The 20817-nt window shown below is 42.0% G+C and overlaps 2 non-coding genes across 2 annotated transcripts; both read left to right on the top strand.

The window, feature by feature from the left end:
• Positions 1-209: 209 nt before the first annotated feature.
• TRNAN-GUU (transfer RNA asparagine (anticodon GUU)) lies at positions 210-283 on the top strand. Its single transcript has one exon. It is a non-coding gene; the product is annotated as a tRNA-Asn (tRNA).
• Positions 284-13601: 13318 nt separating this feature from the next.
• Positions 13602-13675, top strand: TRNAN-GUU (transfer RNA asparagine (anticodon GUU)). The gene has a single exon. It is a non-coding gene; the product is annotated as a tRNA-Asn (tRNA).
• The last annotated feature ends 7142 nt before the right edge of the window (positions 13676-20817 follow it).

Raw genomic sequence — 20817 nt, 5'->3', positions numbered from 1 at the left:
TGTGAATTCATTGCAGGAAGCCGGTACGCCTTTAGAGCTGCAGCGCGTAAGTGATGGGAATTAACCGAAATGCAAGCCTTGGGAATTTATAAGTATAAGCTCGCCGCTATGGTCAATTCAGAAATGTCCCCTTTCATACAGAACAGTAGACACGTTGGTTCCGGTCTATAGCCAATTAAAAAAAATGCTCTCAGCTAGGTTTGAAAGTTGTCTCTGTGGCGCAATCGGTTAGCGCGTTCGGCTGTTAACCGAAAGGTTGGTGGTTCAAGCCCACCCAGGGACGACCTTCATTTTTCTAAACAAATAAAATGTTATTGATATGTATTTTTCATCTGTTTCATGTCACATCTCTAAATAAACACATGAAATCACCGCGGACACCTTAGTTAATATAGTAACTCGTCTGTGAAGGCTGTGAAAATTGAATTAGGCTGCAAGGTGTACCAAACTTTCTGGCAAGAAAAAGCAAATAGTTCACCTTTTGTCACAGTGTCACCTTACATTTTTGTCATTTTTAGGGTGTAGTCTGCTGTAATCTCTATGTGAGCTTTTAACCACGCCCACGACACGCACTTCAGTTTAGTTGATTCGTGGGCATGCCTTTTAAAAATCGCTTGATTTTATTTGCGAAAGGCATGCATACGTCATTCCTTTTCTAGTGTTCAGCCCTCCTTGAGCGCACCGGCCAATTAATGAAAACATATGAGCTTCTATGTTTTCAGCATGGTTTCTGGACTACTTTTTCTTTTCATTTCCTACGCGGCGCGGTCTAGCTGAACATTTTGCGAATACGTTTGAGTGCGAGCGAACGTCGGTATCATTTTGTGTGCTCCTTCACCCTCATGGCGTGGCTCTTTAAATTGGCTTGCTTACGTAAAACTGTATTAGTTTTCATTTTCATTTTAAGTGGCAATACATGTCTGGTTAGGACTTTACAGCACCAATAGCTCTAAGTCGAGCAAATGCGAGACACATTGCACTGCAAATGCTTCTTTTACAAATGTTAACAGAATCTGGCAAAGGTTTCACTTCATTAGTACCAGCCTGACTACCAAATATAGCAATATGTAGCACAATGATGACCAGTTAACCTTTGTGAAAGGCCTTCCTCTGTGCAGCAACACATGTTGCTGAGTTTTTAGGAACTTTTGATTCATTTGAACTTGAAACAAACGTTTTGTTAAAATCTGCAGATTACTGCTGCAAATTTATAATTATGTGGAAAATGCCAGAGCAGCAGAAACACATAACTCCAGTGCCCTTTCTACAAGGCAAGATGCATGCATTTGCATGGGCAGAAATGTTGCACTGTTTGTTCTTAATAAAAACCCTTTCCAAGATGGCAGCTGATGAGCAACATAGTTGTGAAACAGGCACACATGTGCTTCATGAAACTTATGGTAAGGCAAGGGAGTAGCCAGAAAATAAAAAGAACTCCTGCCCCAATTTGAGCCAAAGCTTTGATGGCACCAAGCAAGCCAGAGGTGCAGTTTTTAAACTGCAAATTCAACCTTTGCATAACCCCTTTTGATTAGCCAAAACCTACCTTTTAAATATTAATGAGGCATCCTAAGTAAGCCTTGTTGCCCTAAAGGCAGGATTCATGGTACTTAAGTCAACCATGTAAATTGTATTGCTAAACATGTCCTTAACATGAAAAAAAAAAGACGTAAAGTATTTTCACTGTCGCATTGTAAGACGACTGACTCTTCCATAGGAAAGCATTTAGATACCCTATTAAATTTTAAAATGTTAAAAACGCCTTCAGATTTAATTCTTGGACTTTTTGGAATATTTATTACAAGCTGAATTCACCAGCAAAGTCAGATTTGTAATGCAACAGGGACACAACTAACTTGAGGAGGCCTTTTTTGAAAACGCCTAGCTGACCATTTCACAATGGTCCTGCCTTGGACCCTGCGGTTTCCCTCTGCTGGAATGAGTCATGACCCCCAAGGGCTGCCCACAGGTTCTGAACCCTTGGCTGGTGTTAATGTCTACTCCTCCTAACATTTCCTAAAACCAGGGTCCAAGAAACCTTTTGACTTCAAGAACCTTCAGAGGACCAGGGTCAACCTGCTAAGCAGAGTCAAGGAAGGTGCATTACAGCAGGGCCAATGATTCAGACTGCTGCTGCTGTTATGCAGCAACAAGTCTGATTCAGCGGGACCTCCTGGAAAAGGTATTTGGCCTTGTGCATCCCACTTTGGTTACATCCTGCAGACATGGCCTGCTGCAAGAATCAGAGCTCCAAAATAGTTAATAAGTCCAAAGGTAGAAATCTTCACCAGGCAAAGGCAACAAATGTATCCAGCTGGCAAGGGGCCTTCCTTGGGCGCAAAATTAAAATTTCTCCTATTTAGAGGGTTCTCTGTAAAAGTGAACAGCTTCCTGGCAGCACGCCTAGCGTTATGTGACATTGTGGAGCCCCCATTGGCCACACCCTGCTGCGTTGCCCTCATGAGGTTTTTTGACTTCCATTTCGGAGGCTATGGGCCTGATTATGAGTTTGGCAATGGAGTTTGCTGCCCGCCAGGCCTGTGGTGTGGAGACTGCCGTCGAAATGGCATTCTCCCCACAGGCCTTAAAACGACTTTCCCACTGGGCTGATGGGCGGGAACCAAGGTTCCCACCCGTCAGTCCAGTGGGAAAGGTGCAGCAGCATTGCCACTGGCTCATAATAGAGCCGTCGGCGATGCTTTCACATGCAGGGGGCACCAGCACCCTCTGCACAAGAGACAGTGCTCATTTTGATGGTGCTGGGCAGGTGGGGCCCTGCACTGCCCATGCCAACCCCTAAGAGTGTCTCTTTAGTTATAGCCTGTTATCCCCCACACCCTTTTATAGACTTAACTTAAAATAGAACAAGCATTGGCAAACTCAATAGACCAGGCTCCTATGTACTACCTGCAAACAGAGGCATTCACAAATGTTGATTACATGCCCAAAATGATGTTTAACACATTACAGTCAGCACTTGTTTCTTTGCCAATGCTGTGGAAAAAGTCACCTTGAAAGATTGCTTTGTGCATAGAATATATAAATCGAATAAATAATTGAATGTGCCAAACAGCATGACGATTGAGCTTACTTTTCAAATGTAAAATAACTCCTCTTTCATTCCAATGGAAGCTCTCCATAGGAAGCAGAGTGATGCACCAAACATCCAATAGCATGATGTGAGAAAGGCATATTTCTCCTGGTGGAGCCAAAGTCTCACTCTATCTACATTTTAATGAATTGGGAACAAAAGATCATTAGAACGCCTGGACTGTCAAGCCAGACCTGAAATAACCCCACCCGGTATATAGTGGAGGGATACAAATCATTCACTCAGAATGCTACGACATCCTCCTGGGCAAGACAAACACATGAAACTAAGTAGAAAAGCCATCTAATCAAGACCAGATAACTGCAATGGCCGAGAAATCAAGAGGAAGGGACTGAATCGGAGCCACTCTAGATATATCTAAAGTATTGGACACAACATGTCTGGCCAACAGACTGGTAAAGCTGTACAGAGCCAAGACCTGAAAACACTCTTCCTCTAGAAGATCAGTAGTCCTGGCAAAAAGCCTGCTTCTGGTGGAACACTCTAGAGAGCTACCAAACCTTGCATGAGAAGACACTCAAGCGCTCACTCACATTGGAAGTCACCTTTTGTGGTCTTTGTCTGTAGAAAGCACAAAGACCAGTTCCAGTTTAGGACAGGGTAAATATGTACCCTATCAGGGTCATCATGAATCAGGGAGGGCTCAGGAGTTACTTGTTGTGAGCATGACACTTCATAGTATCGGACAGCTGAATAAAAGGACATCAGGAATCCATCAGCCACCATCATGGTCCAACAAGCGCTACTTAGCAGAGCTGCAATACTTTTTAGTGAATGTTGCCAACACCTCTTAGCAGGGTTGCTACACCTTTAATGTGACAAGATCAGCACTTCTCAACAAGCATTCCATAAGCTTATTGAACAGTGGCAACATTTCTTAGCAGCTATGCTGTGCTTTTCAGAAGAGCCATCTTTTCTTTGCAAAGTTGCCATACCTTTAAGGGGACAGTTCATATACTTCTCAGAAAGGAAAGGGACACATATTCCAAAGATGGTGGGTGAAACAGTGTATTTTATTTCCCCTATTCACACATGGAATTCTTTTGAGAAATATAGTTTTTATGTGAACTACGGGTGGGCAGCTTGAAGCCTTGACACACATCCAATCTACCAGCTTGAGTAAGACATTTTCTTCTTGAACCTGGCATCCCATGAGTGAAAATTACATACTTAGCATAAGTCTAAAGAAAACAGAAATTTCACAAGATATAAACAGTCCAATAATTGGTGTTTGGGGAGAGATTACGCTCATATAAAAATATACATGAGATTTACGAGCAGTAGAAGTACATAAAAAAAGTATGGGAACTGTAAGGGTGCGTGCAATGGGGTCTAGGTAAGTGAGCATGGGGGGCGGGGTCAAAGGCGTGGCTAAAGGCATGTTCTATAATCTTTTTCAGTCCTTCACCTTCACATAACTACATACACAATAACACACAGCTTAAATAAAAAAATGCACATGAGTTAATTTATTCAGTATAAAATGCTTTATTGTACATTATGAAACCTCTATAACACCGGTTCCCAACATTTTGACCTCTGTGGACCCCAACTTTATCATTACTGGAACCTGGGGACCCTTACTGAATAATTGTTGGAATCTGAGGACCCCCCTCTGATGCATTACAAAAATCTGGGGGCCTAATCTGTTAATTTTATTTAATTTTCCAAAGGAGTCGCTGAACCCCTAAGGAGGCTACGTGGACCTACAAGGGGCCCCGGAGTAGAGGTTGGGAACCACTACTCTATAAGGTAATGCATGGCAGAGGTCTGTGTGTGTAACCAGATAACCACACACATTAATCTTATTTGGTGCTGTGGAGAATAGTGTCTTGTATATTTTTAGTGCTAGGAGTTCCCAGCCTGTAGCAAAAACCACTGTGAATATCCAAGCTATTATTTTAAACTTGCATTTTACATAGTATTAAATAGGCTGCTGCAACATGCGCAAACAGTTTTAAGATAAAAAAGTCCTTCCAAAATATTGATTTTGCTAATACCAAGACTGTACATAGTACAATTTGTCTTATACATTCCCATTAAAAGGAGGCACTTTACAGCTCAGCTGGTAACTCCCTTCCAATACCACTAAAGAGAATATATTGGTGTCATCAAGCAGCTTTAAGGGATTGCATCAATTAAAGACAGTACCGGATTCCAAGCACCCTTTACATTTGCAGATTAACCATTTGCGCACATTGACATTTCTCTGAGGTAAGCAGGTGCCCTGGAAAGAAGGCTTGTTTCTTGTTTAGCTCTCTTCCCCTTCCTCGGTTTCACAGCAGAGGAGACTCTCGCCTTGCACTTCAGCTGAAGCATTTCAGCTGTTGGATTTAGCCATTGCAGGAGGATTGTCTTTTCACAAAAAGTAAGGGAGCTCTTTTTCTTAAATTAAGAAAGTATGGACACTTCTCCACCTCTCAGATCACCAACCAACTTCGATAAATGGGAATAACATATTTCCAAGTCCACCCAGACATCTATATTTCTCTCTCCACTGTCCACATGAGCCACGTGGTGAGAGGAACCAGCTATTGCACATGTGACCTATCAAATGACCCCAGTTACACTAGATCCTCACATGCTATGATCCCATGGTAGTACCACCAGCCTATATGCCCGATCACCAGGCCCTTCACCAGGCAAATCTCTACAAACTGCAATCTCACAAAAACAATGGCTGGCTTTCTCTAAATAAAAACAACTTCCAATGATTTGTGTGTATGGTTGAGCTTTTTAAGTATCTAATACTCACATTTTGATTTAGCGGGCGAGGGTAGAGAGAGCATGTGACCGAACTCCAGCAGTGCTTGGTGTTGGAGGCTCAGAGAGCGGGGCAGGGCGGGAGAGACAGTGTTGGGAAGATAGTGGGGACAAGCGAAAGAATAGAGTACAGGAGTGGACAGCAGTCTGTAGGAAAGATCAGCACATATATTTCCATGTAGGTCTAAGCCTCACTTTATACTCAAAGAAAGACCCTGAAAGAAAGAATAGGGAGGAAAGCTATCCAATCAAGGGTATGGCAGTAAGAGACAAGAAGCCTATACAATCATGTGGAAGGGGTGGCCCAATGCCCACTCAAAGTCATTTAAACACTTTAAGCAGACTGTCAATTAAACATTATGGAGGTCTGTGGAAGGAGCTGTGGTCTTCAGAGAGTCTCAATTACTCCAGCTCTCCTCTTGACTCTACTTTCATCTGCAGTCACTCAGTTAGACACATCAGCCCTCCTTGCATATTTCACACCTCATCTCTTACCTCTTCAGCCCATTCTTTTCGCTCTACTGAACATACTACTATACATCTAATTGACCTCATCTCCCCGCAGGCAATGTATCCCTTCACCTGTAAGCTCTACCTTTTCTTTAACTTTCAGCATATTTTGACATTTGAGTACCTTTTTCACACGCATTCATGCATAATCTCATTTACAGATGATACACTTGACCAGTGCTCTATGAACTCTGCAAAAAGACCAAGGATTTCGTGAGCATTTACTCTGAACCCCTTTATGACCTACGGATGGGCAGTGTGGGAAATTCATGCTGCCTTTGACCTGAGCTCCGTAGCTCTCAATCATTGCACTTTGTAAACATCCATCCACAACCGGAACTGACACAAGCCTTTTGAAGCAACTATTTTCACAGCCCACAATATATATGAGTAATATGTTGCATGAAAGAAACTACTGAAACACATTCTGGAAAATTCAAATACTCTTAAGGAATTCAAGAGCAAATAAAACGAGAAATGCCACTGTCTGTTTTTGCTGGCTGTAGCTGTTGCTGGTTAGTTTTTTTTTTCTCATGGGTTAGTGAGCTTCCAGGAGTCACCCTGACTTAACAGCTAGTGAATCCTACAAACATTGCATTTCACCCACAGCTTATCAGAACACTCTCTGTATCTGTGGATGAACGTAAGAAAAACAGACTTTCTGTTTAGGACCTATATGGGGACCCAAATGTCTGAACCTGATCCCATTTATACCCACGACTACGAAAGGGTCTCAAAGGTCTGTTGGCTGCGGCTGGCCTCCTGTGTGGCATCAGGGACACCACAGCAAGCAGCAAGAGGCATTTTCCCTGAGGTATCCAACTGACCAGTGGCTACTGGTCTTGTAGAGATCCTGCTGGTGGCATCCATTGGAGTGAGTCCTTGCCCCTAATTGCTGTTCCTTTTGTCCAGAGAGTCTTTGAGACTAAGAGGTGCTGCTCCAGAACTCTGAAAAGATAAGATTTAGAGAAGCATTTGACTTTGAAGACCTCCAGAGCTTCAGCAGCACCTTTCAATGACAATAGCTGTTTTCCAGAGGACTTCCTCGGATAAATATCTAGACTTGCCCCTTTGGAGGGTTTTGAGATTCATAAAAAAGACTATGGGCCTGATTTACAATTTGATGGGTGGCTGTCCTCTGCTAGGGTGACCAAGTAAATTACTCCATTGCCCTGGCAGAGACCCAGACCTCCAAAATTTAAATCAGGCTTTAGCTCAAAATACTTCAATGGGGCAAGTTATCTTCCATTACGATGTGGGGCATTTTGCAGTGTTCACAGCCCCTTGCTGCTGGGGTTGTCCTGTCAATGATAAGTAGTGTAAACAGACCTGTATGTCTGACCAACTAAATTAGCTGGGTGGACATAGAGGGCAACCTCTGATCGCCCCTTACTTCATCGGAGGGGTGTAACCATGGTGGAAACAGAATAGTCTCCTCTGTCTTTACACCAAAGGTTTGTCCACTTTTATTTTGGATGGACGGACCATTATCGCATACTCTTCCCACCCAAAATGTATTGGGTGTATGAGTACTTCAGCAGCCACGACATTTTGAATTTGTATGCTCCAAGCTTTTCCCGCCAGAAGCAATAGCTTCAGTAGGACCTCATTCAATGGCAATCTTGCTTCAAGAGGACGTAAGCAGATATGCCTGCAGCCATTTCAGAGACTAAGGGGTTAATTACGAGTTTGGTGGTCTGACTGGACCGGCAAACATGCAGGGGTGAGGCTGCCATCATACTGGTGTCCTCATCCCACTTTGTATTACAATGTGTCCACTGGGCTGACTGGCTGAAACATCGTATTATGATGTTTCCACCAGTCAGCACAGCGGAAACAGTGCCACTGTATTTGCCTTGGCTCCCTTAAGGGAGCTGAGGCCTATAACGTTGCACAACAACACTCTCGGAATGCACACTGTCTGCACAGAATTACATGGATGCAAGGGGGCCCTGGCACTGACCGTGTCATGGGCATGGGCAGTACAGGGGCCCTCCTCTGGCCTCAGCACTAGTTTTCCACCAGTTTCCATGGCAGTGAAACCGGAAAGTGGACTGGTGATCAGCATGGCGGTGCTGCCATGAGCACCATGGTGGCTGACCACAACTTCAACCACCGCCACCTTGTTGGGATTTGTGTACCAGACGTTTTGGTAAGTGAAATGGGAGTTTTACACTTATTTTTAATAGGCACTATTACTCTTTTTTGAGCAAAGCACTAATAACAGGTCTAATTCCCAGGTGTGCTTCTGGGAATAATGGGTATTGAGGAATGTGGGGCTCTTTCCTTATGTTCAGTGATTTACCTTATCTTTAGTGGATTTACCTTGACTGTCACTAGTTCTCCCAACAGTACACATCCAACATTGTTTGATTGCTCAGGACATAAAGCAAAAGGTACTCAATCAAATAAGTCAGGAATGGATGTCAATAGAATGTTTTAAAGTCAATTACACCTTTACACTCAACAGTTTTATGTAAAACAGAAACAGCCACAACTTAATTTCATTTTTTTTGGCACACCCAAATAAATACCATTGCTGTTCAATGCTGAGGGGTACGAGTACTTGAAATACTACCTGTATCAATGGATAAAACAGAGAGAGGTAATAAGGGGAATGATAATTCTTATAGTTCACTGAACAATAGAATCACAATTTTATTAAAGACTAAGGAGGCTAGCATTAAGCATAAACCTTTTATACACTCCTTCTTAATTCACCTTAATTATGTGAAGAATAAATCAAGAAAACATGTATTCATGTCTACTTCTATCTTTAACCAATATAAACTCTAAGCAATATAAACTTAAAAATCAATAACTTCACAAAATATACTTATGCCCATTTGTATTCCCTACCCACCAGAAAAACGTTCACTCAAGGAGAAGGGTGGGCGAAATAATGCCAGCCGCCCTAGTCTTCAATAAAATCATGATTCTTTATTCAGTGAACCGATAAGAATCGTAATGTTATGTCACGACAGGAGGCTAGCATTATTATTATTCAAAGTTTCTCAAGGTATAACTTGAAACATATTCTACAGCTTTAAAATAAAATCCTTGAAAAGTGTTTGCATCAGACCAATCTGCGCTTTTAATACATCTTCCATTACACCTCCTGACATAAACAACTTCCTCACCATAGCTCCTCTAACTGAATGCACTGTAAATATAGACACATCTACACCCTTCCCTCATCACTGATTTCATCCATCTTCCATTTGTGGCATTTGAAATACCTTTATATGTTTAAAATGAGAAATTAACAACTGATCTTCTCCAGCACACCTTTCTTCTAACATTCTGCACTGATACTCCTTTATGCACCTCACACAATTTAGGAATGTTGTAAAAACTGATCAAAAATTACTCCTTCTCCAAATTAAAAAAAATGACCCCAACCGGTTTGACAAATCAACTAGATACTTCTAGATTTTCAAGTCAGTTTCTGTATACCTAAGTATTTATTACTTGGCCAAGTCTCAAAAAGTTTGAGCACTACGTTCACATCCCATAATGACTGATATTTAGCTTTTTGGAGGCCTTCTCAGCCTAATCCCTTTCATCACTGCACACTAAAGGACTTCTACCAATAGATATTTCTTCAATAAACAAATAGCCTGCCACCACTACTGATCCATAACAATTAACAGTCCTGTAAGATAAACCCTTTTCAAATAAACCTGTCAAAAAATTAGCCACTTCTATTTCATCTGCCTGTACGGGTTCCAAATCATATTCCACACAGCAAGTAACCATACTGCCCATGCCCCTCTGTATCTCTTTCTACTATCTCGTGCCCAGGATTCATCAAGCAGCTCTGCAGCTGATCCTTAAAGGACAGAGAATCTTCCTGAATTCCTGATACTTTCCATACTAGAAGGTTGAGCAAACCCACTAGCACTAAAGGATGATCTTCTTGTTCTACTCACCTCAAAAGTCCTTTGTATGACTGAATCAAATATGGAATTGCTACATTCATCTCTAACACAATCAGAAACCATGCTTGAGTTGTCCAAAATGGGGTCAAAAGTACTATCTGACACCTCTGCCTCCTCACACGTACTAATACTCTCTGACTCATTGAAAAAGGAGGGAAGGCATATCCCCTCATTCCTGTCCAATCTAGTATGAAAGCATCTACTGCTTTTGCACCAGGATCCGGTCTCAGACTTATGTAATTCTGTAGTTGGGTTGTCAACCTGGATGCAAAATTGTCTACTCTGAAAGGACCCAACAACTCAAGCATTCTTTGAAAGAAATACTCCCTCAGTTTCCAGACACTGAAATCCGTCCAATTCCTTCAATTCCAGTCTGCTATTATATTGTACATACCAGGAAAGTACTTTAGTTTTATGTTCAATTAAATCTCATTCCCCTGGTTAAATTTGACAATTTCTTTGATCTGCTTCCTCCTAGCTTGTTGATATATGCCACGGCTGAGATATTGTCCTTCTTCATCAAGACAGAATGCCCTTTTAACTGCCTCCTGAAACTCTGTAAAGCAAATAATCCTGTCTTTGTTTCCAGACAACTTATGCGATTCTCCCTCTCTAATACATTGTAAACACCTTCTGTGCATTGTTCTGAACAAAGTGCTCCCCATCCTAACTTGCTTGCATCTGATTCCAGTACAAATTCTGGTTTTACTCTCCAAATAGCCATGCCATTCCATGCCTTCAAATATTCCTTCCACCATTGCAATTCCACCTTTGCATCTTAATTAATTGCTACTTTGTCTCCATACCACAGAGCTCTGGACAGAGCCTGTGATTTCAACCACTGTAGAGGTTGATAATGTAATGGCCATGGAAAATTACCTGAATTGAAGACGATACTAAACAAATCACTTGAGCCAACTCCCTGAGCTTCACATCCTTTTTCACTTTTTTCTCCAGTAACTGTAACTGATAAAGTATTGTGTTCACTACAAATCTCAGAAACTCTAAACTTTAAGTTGGTATCAAAACTAATTTCTCCATGTTTATTATGAAACCCAAAGATTCCAACAAATCCGTAACTAAAACAAAATTTTGTTTAAATTCTTCTGAATTCTGACCCAGCAAGGGAATGCTGTCTAAATATATTAACATTCGTAGACCTCTTTCCCTCAGGAAAACAACTGCTGGTTTTACCATTTTTGTAAAACACCAAGCGGCTGCAGGCAGCCCGCCAGTAGACTCTGAAACTGGTATAATAGTCCTTTTCACCTGAATTGTAAATACTTTTGACTGTCCTCATCTTTTAGAATTGTGAAGTGTGCATCCTTGAGACCCATCTTCACCAACTTGTCCTATTCTTGCAGCATGTCCCATAAGAGATGTATTGCGTCCATCTTAAAATGTCTGTACTGTACAAACTGAATTAGATTCCTTAAATTTATTACTCGTCTCCACCCTTCGTCCTTTTTCTCCACTAGAAAAAGTGGACTCAAAAAACCTTTTTTTCTCTTTTACTATTTCCACTATTGCTATCTTTGACAGCATTGTTTTTTGTTCCTCCATTACAATACCTTCCAAATGTTCTTTCAATACCAGCTTGTTTGGCTCTCTTATGTGGTAAGGCTGACTTGTAAACTCTATTTGATATCCTTTCACAGTTTCTAAAACCTGATACCAGATGTCTCTTGTTATCTTTTCCCAGTAATCTTGGAACACCTTTAATCTTCCTTCCACCATTTAAGGGGTAATACCACTAACTGTCCTCATACCTTGTCCTCAACTGGATGCTTGTCCTGAACCTCGACCTATTTATTCCTTCTCTTTAACCCTGCGGGTAGAAACCTCCTTGGTTACCTCTGTAACTCCCACTTGTTTGGTAACTATGTGTAATGGGTCATAAAGTTTGCCCTGCTGAAAGGTTGCCCTCTCCTTCTAGCCCATCTAGAAAAAAAGTTATTAGTGAATCCTATATTCATATTAAACTGTGCCTTATCTAAGGTTGTACATATCTGCACATAGTTTCCCAACGACTTTACAGTTTCTTCTTGAAAAAGTAATTTCTTGGCATCCTCACTTGTTTTTTCCTTTACCAAATCACCCACCTTTGGGTTAATGTGCATCAAAGCAGTTTTATGCCTCTCTGCTAGGAGTCCCATGTTTATATTGCTAAAAATATATAGCGCGTTGACACCATCCTCTTAATAAATAAACTGTTATGAAAATAAAGAACAGTTCCCGTGCCTCACCGTCAATAAAAACAATCTACTTCAGGTGATGCTCTACCGCACAACCTCGGCATTGCCCATTGCAAGTACTGCTGTATAAGTAGCGCGCGCTAACCGATTGCGCCACTGGAGCACATATGGGGCCATATGTACGAACACATTTTCCCATTGACACAGAATGGGAAAAACCCTTTGCTACATCTGGCCCATGATGCGCAACAACTCTTTATTGTGTGCACAATCGGAGTGCTGCTGGGAAATCTGTCATATTTGTCGTCTCTCTTTCATTTCACAAATTGTGAAATACAATACATTAACAGTGGCACACGGACATGCTGCACACATATTTTATATTTCTAACGTAAGAACAGAAATTGAGAAATGAGTAACATCGAAGAAAGGGGAAAAGGGAAATTTCAATTTCTGCGACCAACCAGAATTCCTGGGTGGCCCACAACAAACGAGCCCGGAGGAGGCGCTCGTCGGCAGAAGAGCATCTGAAGATACTGCAACAGTTTGATACAAACGACATCACCTTTAAATAAATGCCAACTTTCCCTGCTCCGCCCAGGGGACAAACGATGCTTTTTAACAGCGAACAGAAGGCAGATGATTGCACCGCATGATGTAGAAGAGGACGCGGGTTTAGGTGTCTGTGCGGCGTCACCGGCCTTCAAGAGCTGGAGCCATACGAGGGAAGAGTGAAAGAAATAGTGATAATTTAGCGGGCCTAAGCGCACATGAGCCGAGATTTTGCAATACGAGTTTACTCGAGCTGTGGTCTGCTTCTCGTACCAGGGCTTTCGTTTTATAGACGATCGTTTAGGCTCGTGGTTGTGCGTGTAATGTGCATTGATTGCAAGAAGCCGGTACGCCTTCAGGGCTGCAGCGCGTTCGTGGTGGGATCTAAGCATAATGCAAGCGTTTGGAGTGGATAACTATCAGCTCGCCGCTGTAGTCAATTGAGAACTGTCCCCTTTTCAGTGATAAGACAGGGAGGTTCCACGGTCCTGACAATTTTCTGAACTGCTCAGATCGGTGAATGTAGTCGTCTCTGTGGCGCAATCGGTTAGCGCGTTCGGCTGTTAACCGAAAGGTTGGTGGTTCGAGCCCACCCAGGGACGAGAAGTTCCTTTTCTGAGCAACATATAAAATGTTACTGTTATGTATTTTTTTACCTGTTTGATGGCACATCTATAAATAAACACACAAAAGCACCGCGGACACCTTAGCTAACATAGTAACTCATCTGTGAATGCTGTGAAAATTGAATCAATACAAACAATCCTTCAAAACGTGTCAAAGGCTGGATGACCGACCAATTTCATTTGCAGACCTATGGTGGTGTCCACCTCAACTGGAACGATATTTGCATGCGCTGTAAAAAGACATTTATCAAGCATGGGCAAATCCAATAGGTCTGCCTCTAGAAACAGTCACTAGAACTATGCTGTAGGCAGTGGTGGCTGGTGACTGAAAGCAGTGGTGGGGCACAAATACAAGACGAAATTGCACCTTGTGAGTGAGTCTCACTACCCACGTATTTCCATTCACCTACTCACCCACTGCCTTTGGTCACCTACCCATTTACTCATCCACATTGTCATCCACTGCCATTCACACAACTCTTATACACAGACACCCACATTTTCTCAGCCACTCAGTCAGGCTCTGCAAACACTTATTCAAACAAACACACATTGCCTCACCCATCCAGTATCCAGCAATTTCAGTGATAAAAGGTACGCGTTTATTTGAGCTGCAGATTACATGTTTAATATGACATATCACGTCATTAGTCTGCAGAAGAAATAAAACGAGCATAACTTGCCATGATAAATTACTTGAACCATTACTGCCTTTGAGAGACGAAATCACCTACAGAGGCAGTGAAAGGAGAGGAGAGCTGAGAGAACAGATTGTTTTCTTATTGTCTGTAAAAAAGCTCCAACTTACTTGTGTTCAGGGTTGTCTTTGGCATACTTATGACTTGAGGTATTCAGGTCACACTCCTGACTCCCAGAGAGCCCTGGATGGAGTTATTTATTGTACTTATTCCATTTCTCTGCCACAGACTGCTTGTAATGCAGGAAAAGGGGATTTTCTTTGCGCAATGCCACATTCTTTTAATAAACTGTGACCTCTGGTACGTAGACCCTTCTGATCACACCCCACCATTTGAGTAATAAGAAAGGGTGGATAATAATATCAGAGTGATATGAAGTTTTCAGAAACCCGGGCTGAACAAAAAACGCTCCAGGCTGTTTACAATCAGGGCTTCTGGTGGAGGAGGAGATAAGCCAGGGATGTCACTGCGTTCTGAGAAAACGTAAGGGCTTTGCTTGGGCAAGCCCTGTCAGCCCAACTGTGCAGCTTTCAGCCACATACTGACGCAGGCGCAGTGGGGCTTTTCAAAGTGCACAACTTTCACTCAGAAAATGTTTTACTTTCATCATGTAATTAAATATATGCTTCACTAGAGAGGCCAGAAAAGGCTAGGGGCGCAGCCCTTTAGCCCTTGAACACCAGCCACCCCTGGCTGTAGGAGAGAACCAAATTATGTGGCAAGAAAAAGCAAATAATGCAGTATAATGCGGCACCTTTTGTGAAAGTATTACCTTACAATTTTGTCGTTTTGTTTTTTCAAATGTTAACACTATCTGGGAAAAGCTTTCACTCAGTGCTTAATTTGTGCTTGTTGTTTCCGGTAGGCGGCACTGACACTTTATTTTTGAGGGCTGGTGCTTATTTTTATGCCTCAAGCATTTACTGCGAGCAAAAGACACATATGGGAATGACGGAGGATGAGAAAAACAAAAAAGCGTCACAAATGGAGAAAACAGAAAGCTGCAAGACTGAGCTGAAGGGCCAGGGAGCGGATGTAGATGGATTGAAGAGGCCCAAGATGGCTTCAGGCTTACACTGCCTCAGTATTCTGTGTTCACACAATTGCAGTAGCAGCGTGTTTAAGGGGTGGGCTTTGGGCACCGGCACATTTTTATTTACAAATTAAGCACTGATTTCTCTTCATTAATGCCAGCCTGATTACCAAATATATCAATAAGCAATAGAATGATCACCAGTTAATCTTTGTGAAGGGCCTTCCTCTGTGCAGCGGCAACACGTGTTGCTGAGGTTTTAGTAACTTTTGATTCATTTGAGCTGGAAACAAACTTTATTGTTAAAATCTGCAGATTACTGCTGAAAATTTATAATTATATGGAAAACGCTAGAGGTGTAGAAACACATAATTCCAGTGCCCGTTCTACAAGGCAAGATGCATGCATCCGCATTGCCGTAAATGTTGCAATGTTTCTTGTTAATGAAAACCCTTTCCAAGATGGCAGCTGATGAGCAACATAGTTGTGGCACAGGCACACATGTGCTTCATGAAACGTATGGTAAAGCAAGGGAGAAGCCAAAAAATGAAAAAATCCCCCACCCTACTTTTACCCAAAGCTTTGATGGCACCAAACAAGCAAACAAAATGAGTCTGACCTTCTCTAGAAGAGCTCCCTTGACTGTTCCATGCAAGCATCTATCTATTGGCACTTTCACCTTTCCATCCATCTGATGGTATCCATAATTTCACCTTCACATACTTTCATTCATTTATTCATTCTTTCATCCATCATTCAATCTTTCTCCAGCCATCCACTGGCCATTCAATTCATCCATCTCTTCAAATATCCATCATCAATGCTTACATCAGTCCATACATATATCCAGCCCTTACGTCCATCAATTAAGCCTTACATCCAGTCAATTGATTGTCTTGTCTATCCATCCACCCATGTCCATTTACTCTACCATCCTTAGCTCATCCATCCATCGATCCTCTCAGATTTCCATTTACTCTGCTATCTATTCACCTGTTCTTTCACCTACCCTTTCATCCAACCTTTCAACCACTCATAAATTTGCTCATTAGTCCACCCTTCCTATTACCCTTTCTACCTTTTTTCATTCATCCTTACTTTTACATTTTCTTCTTTTCATCCTTTTCATCCATCATTCTCCTCCTTTTCCATCTTTCATATAGCGTTAAATATGAGCTTTTGTCTTCTGCATTGCAGACAGAAAAGGCACATAAAGAACCCCACAGCACTGTAGGTGCTAAAGCAGTGGCTTCAGAATGCCCCTGTGGTAAGGCAAGATGGATGTTTTTATTTATCATTCTAACATGGCAGACAGCCATGTTAGGATAGTAAATGAATAACAAGCGTTTACAATGCAACAGGTCTCGCGTTTGCTCATGTTAGAGCTGATCGCGTTGTAAACTCTTAACCCGACTTTTCACCTATCGGGCAAAAGTGCATTTATGTACATAACCCGAAAAAGTGAAATCAAGTATGTAAAGCGCTCGACTTCTGCCAAGCGAGATCGCGCTCGTAAATTAGAGAAAAAAAAGTCCACGAGCCCGATGGAAAACAGTGAGCCTCGCATGCTTTCTGTACTTGGTCGCTGCACTCGAGGAGGGCTAGCCACCGGAAAAGGCATGACATATGCGTGCCTTCGACTAATGAAAGCAAGCAGATTTTATTAGGGAAGCTCACGAACCAATAAAAAACACTGATGTGAAGTTGACAGGGCTCCGAGCCCTTTTCTAAATACAAAAGAGTCTTACTGCGATACGCATGCGCTCGCGCATGCAACTCAGGCTCGACCCTAAAAATGAAAGAGAAGAAAATTGTGTCTCATCACACGTACACCAAAGGTGAGTGAGTGGTCTGGCAGCACTTTGCAGCTTTTGGGACCTCTTAAATAAATAAATAAACAGATAAATAACTAAGTAAAATAATTGATGGTGAACACAATGGGGAACATTAGGGCGAAGGGGTAGTGGAGGGTAAGTAAAGAATGGAGGAAGAAAGAACAATCATGGGGAATGGAATGGTGAGTGAAGTGTGGAGTATGGAGGGGGAGATGGGCAAATGAGCACAGAGTGCAGAAAATAAGGTAAGGGAGGGAGCAAGGACATGAGTGCTGAATTTCAAATGAGAAAAAGCAATAGGAAAAAATATTTCAGGTGCAGATTATAACAAAATAAATATAAACCAATATAAGTCACAAAAGTTCATAAAAGATCTCATTTTTCCATAGATAATTTTTTTTCAATCCTTCGTAGAAATCCAGAACATTTTTGGAGGCGATTTAAAGAGAATCAATTTGTTATAAAAAAGGAGGATGTTGAGATATTGGATTGTACTTATTTTAGGCCTATCGTTCCAAAGCGCCAGTCTTCCTGGCTCTTGATTCAAAATGCATCATTGTTGCAAATTAATATATTTGGCTTGGTGTGTACCCTCACATTTTTGGCTTGACTGTTTTTGATAACTGCAGAACTCTGTATAATTTACCCCTGTTAACCAGTGGAAAAGTTACTCTGCTCCTACTTTCAACATGATGAAATTGGCATATGCCTGATTGGTATATTTAATTTACGTGTAAGTACTTAGTATATGGTACAGAGTGTACCCAGGGCTTGGAAATTAAATGTCACCTGTGGGCTGTAACACCCATTGGGCCTCCCACCTCAGTGGCAGTGGAAACATGCCTACAGGGCTAACATTTTGTAGACTGGCTGTGAAGTTTTTAAACTGCAAATTCAACCTTTCAAAATAACCCCTTTTCACAAGACAAAACCTGTGTTTTAAATATTAATAAGGCACCCTAAGTAAGCCTTGTCCTAAAGGCAGGATGCATAGTACTTAAGTCAGACGTGTACATTTATTTGCTAAACATGTCCTTAACATGAAAAAAAAGCCCTAAAGCTATTTTCACTGTAGCATTATAGCACAACTGGCTGTTCCACAGGAAAGCACTTAGAAACCATAGTCAATTAAAAAATGTTATTAAACACCTTCAGATTTAACTCTTGGACTTTATGGAATATTTATGACAAGCACAACTCACCAGTGAAGTCAGATTTGTAATGTTACAGGGGCACAACTAACTAGAGGGGGGCATTTTTTATTTTTTTTTGCAAATGCCTAGCTGACCATTTCCAACTGGACCTGCCTTGGACCCTGCGGTTTCCCTCTGCTGCAATGAGCCGTGACCCCCAAGTGCTATCCACAAGTCCTGGACCATTGGCTGGTGTTAATGTCTACTCCTCCTAACATTTCCTAAAACCAGTGTCCAAGAAACGTTTTGACTTCAAAAACCTTCAGAAGACCGGGGTCAACCTGCTAAGCTGAGTCGAGGAAGGTGCATTGCTGCAGGGCCAAAGATTCAGATTTCTCCTGCTCAGAGCTGTTCTATAGCAGCAAGTCCGATTCAGAGGGACCTCCTGAAGAAGGTATTTGGCCTTGTGCATCCCACTTTGGTTACATCCTGCAGGCATGGCCTGCTGTAAGAATCAGAGCTCCAAAAAAGTTACTAAGCCCAAAGGTAGAAATCTTCAGCAGGCAAAGGCACCAAAAGTATCCGGCTGGCGAGGGACCTTCCATTGGCTCCAAATTCAATTTTCTTCTGCATAGCGCATTCACTGCAAAAGTGAACAGCTTCCCTGGCAGCTCGCCTAGCGTTATCTGACATTGTGGAGCGCTCATTGGCCACAACCTGCTGCCTTGCCCTTCTGAGTATTTCTGACTTCCATTTCAGAGATTAAGGGCCTGATTACGAATGTGGCAGTCTGTTTTGCCAACCACCAGATACTTGGAGCTATATGTACGAACACTTTTTCCCATAGACACAGAATGGGTAAAAACCTTTGATACATCTGGCCCTTGGTGAGGAGACTGCCATTGACGTGGCGGTCTCCCCACTGGCCCTATTATGACTTTCCCACTGGGCTGACAGGCGGGAACATAATAGAGCCGACGGCAGTGCTGCCACATGCAGGGGGCACCAGCACCCTTGAAATGCACACTGTCTGCACAACAGACAGTGCAAACTTCGAAGGTGCTGGGGGCTGCACTGCCCTTGCCATAGGACAGTACATTGGCACTGCATGGGCAATGCAGGGCCCCACCTGTGGCCCCCTGCACTTGTTTTCCGCCAGCCTTTTCATGTTGGAGAACAAGGTTATAATCAACAGGGCAGCGTTGACTTCAAGCGCTCCCCAGGCTGATTACAACTTGCACCACAGAGATCCTGGCGGGGACAGTGGTACGTTGGCATGTCTGACCGTCAACCCCTTAATGTGGCGGTCTGTTAACTGCCGGGCTCATAATAAGGTCCTAAGTCTGAATGTAAAATTTCTGACCAGGTCAAACCTGGCTTCTGTATCTGAACTGCACTCCATTGGGGTTGGCCTTAACTTGCTTCCAGGTCCCAGCCAAACAACCAGATGAGTGAGTTTGCGCTTAACAATTTTTAGTACTATTTTCACATTCAAACTTTAAAAATTAATAACCCTGGTTTCCCTTATTGAATTGCTGTCATTTGGTATAATTTTATTTATTAGAATTTGATTTATATTTCTAAATTGGTTTGGGATTTTTCCTGTGTTGTGTTTTGACTTTATTGCTGGGTTTGTAGTGATTAAATCCTTTACATATTGTGTCAAAGTTAATCCTGATTTCTCTGTGCCATAGCTACCAGGGTGTTGAGCTCAGGTTCAATTGGTGACTTTAATGGTTCTCCTGACAAGGGTTGTGGCTATTACTTGGGAAGGGTATTCACCACTCAAACTAATACTCCACTTTTTTCCAACCATGTAATTAAGGTGCAATAAGAGTGATCAGCTGAACCACATTTGGTACAGCCAGCCAGCATGTGTTTCACAGGGCAGCAGTTCCACTTCTCTGGACTTATGATTAGAAGGCATATCTTTCAAAAACACATATTAAAATAGATTCATTGAACATAGCCGAAGAATCAACATTGGAATTCCAATTTCTAGTTCCAGTATAGAGATGGCACAGTTTGATGCTCTTAAATTTGCAAAGAAGGAAACATATCATACTGAGGTACAATATCCTCTAATATTTAGTAACTTGTACTCCTTGACACACATCTGCACTGAAATCTGTGTTTATTGATTTGTAATGTGCAACAATGAAATTGTGGTTTTAATCTAATCTGCAGTTGAAATACGTTTGCCTTTTGCCTCTAGCAGGCATGCTTGATGCTTCCATAAAAAGTTAATGTTTAAAGACAGGTTGGGATTCTGTCAGTGGGGTCATTCAGTATGCTGACCAGTAAGAGTGTCTCTTTAGTTATACCCTGTTATCCCCACATCATTTTCTAGATTTAACTTAAAATAGAACAAGCATTGGCAAAGTCAACAGACCAGGATACTATTTACTACCTGCAAACA

Source organism: Pleurodeles waltl, chromosome 12, assembly GCF_031143425.1.
Source record: "Pleurodeles waltl isolate 20211129_DDA chromosome 12, aPleWal1.hap1.20221129, whole genome shotgun sequence".
In the NCBI taxonomy this organism is placed as follows: domain Eukaryota; kingdom Metazoa; phylum Chordata; class Amphibia; order Caudata; family Salamandridae; genus Pleurodeles; species Pleurodeles waltl.
The sequence above is the reverse complement of the archived record's forward strand: the minus strand, read 5'-3'. Positions and strand labels throughout refer to the sequence as shown.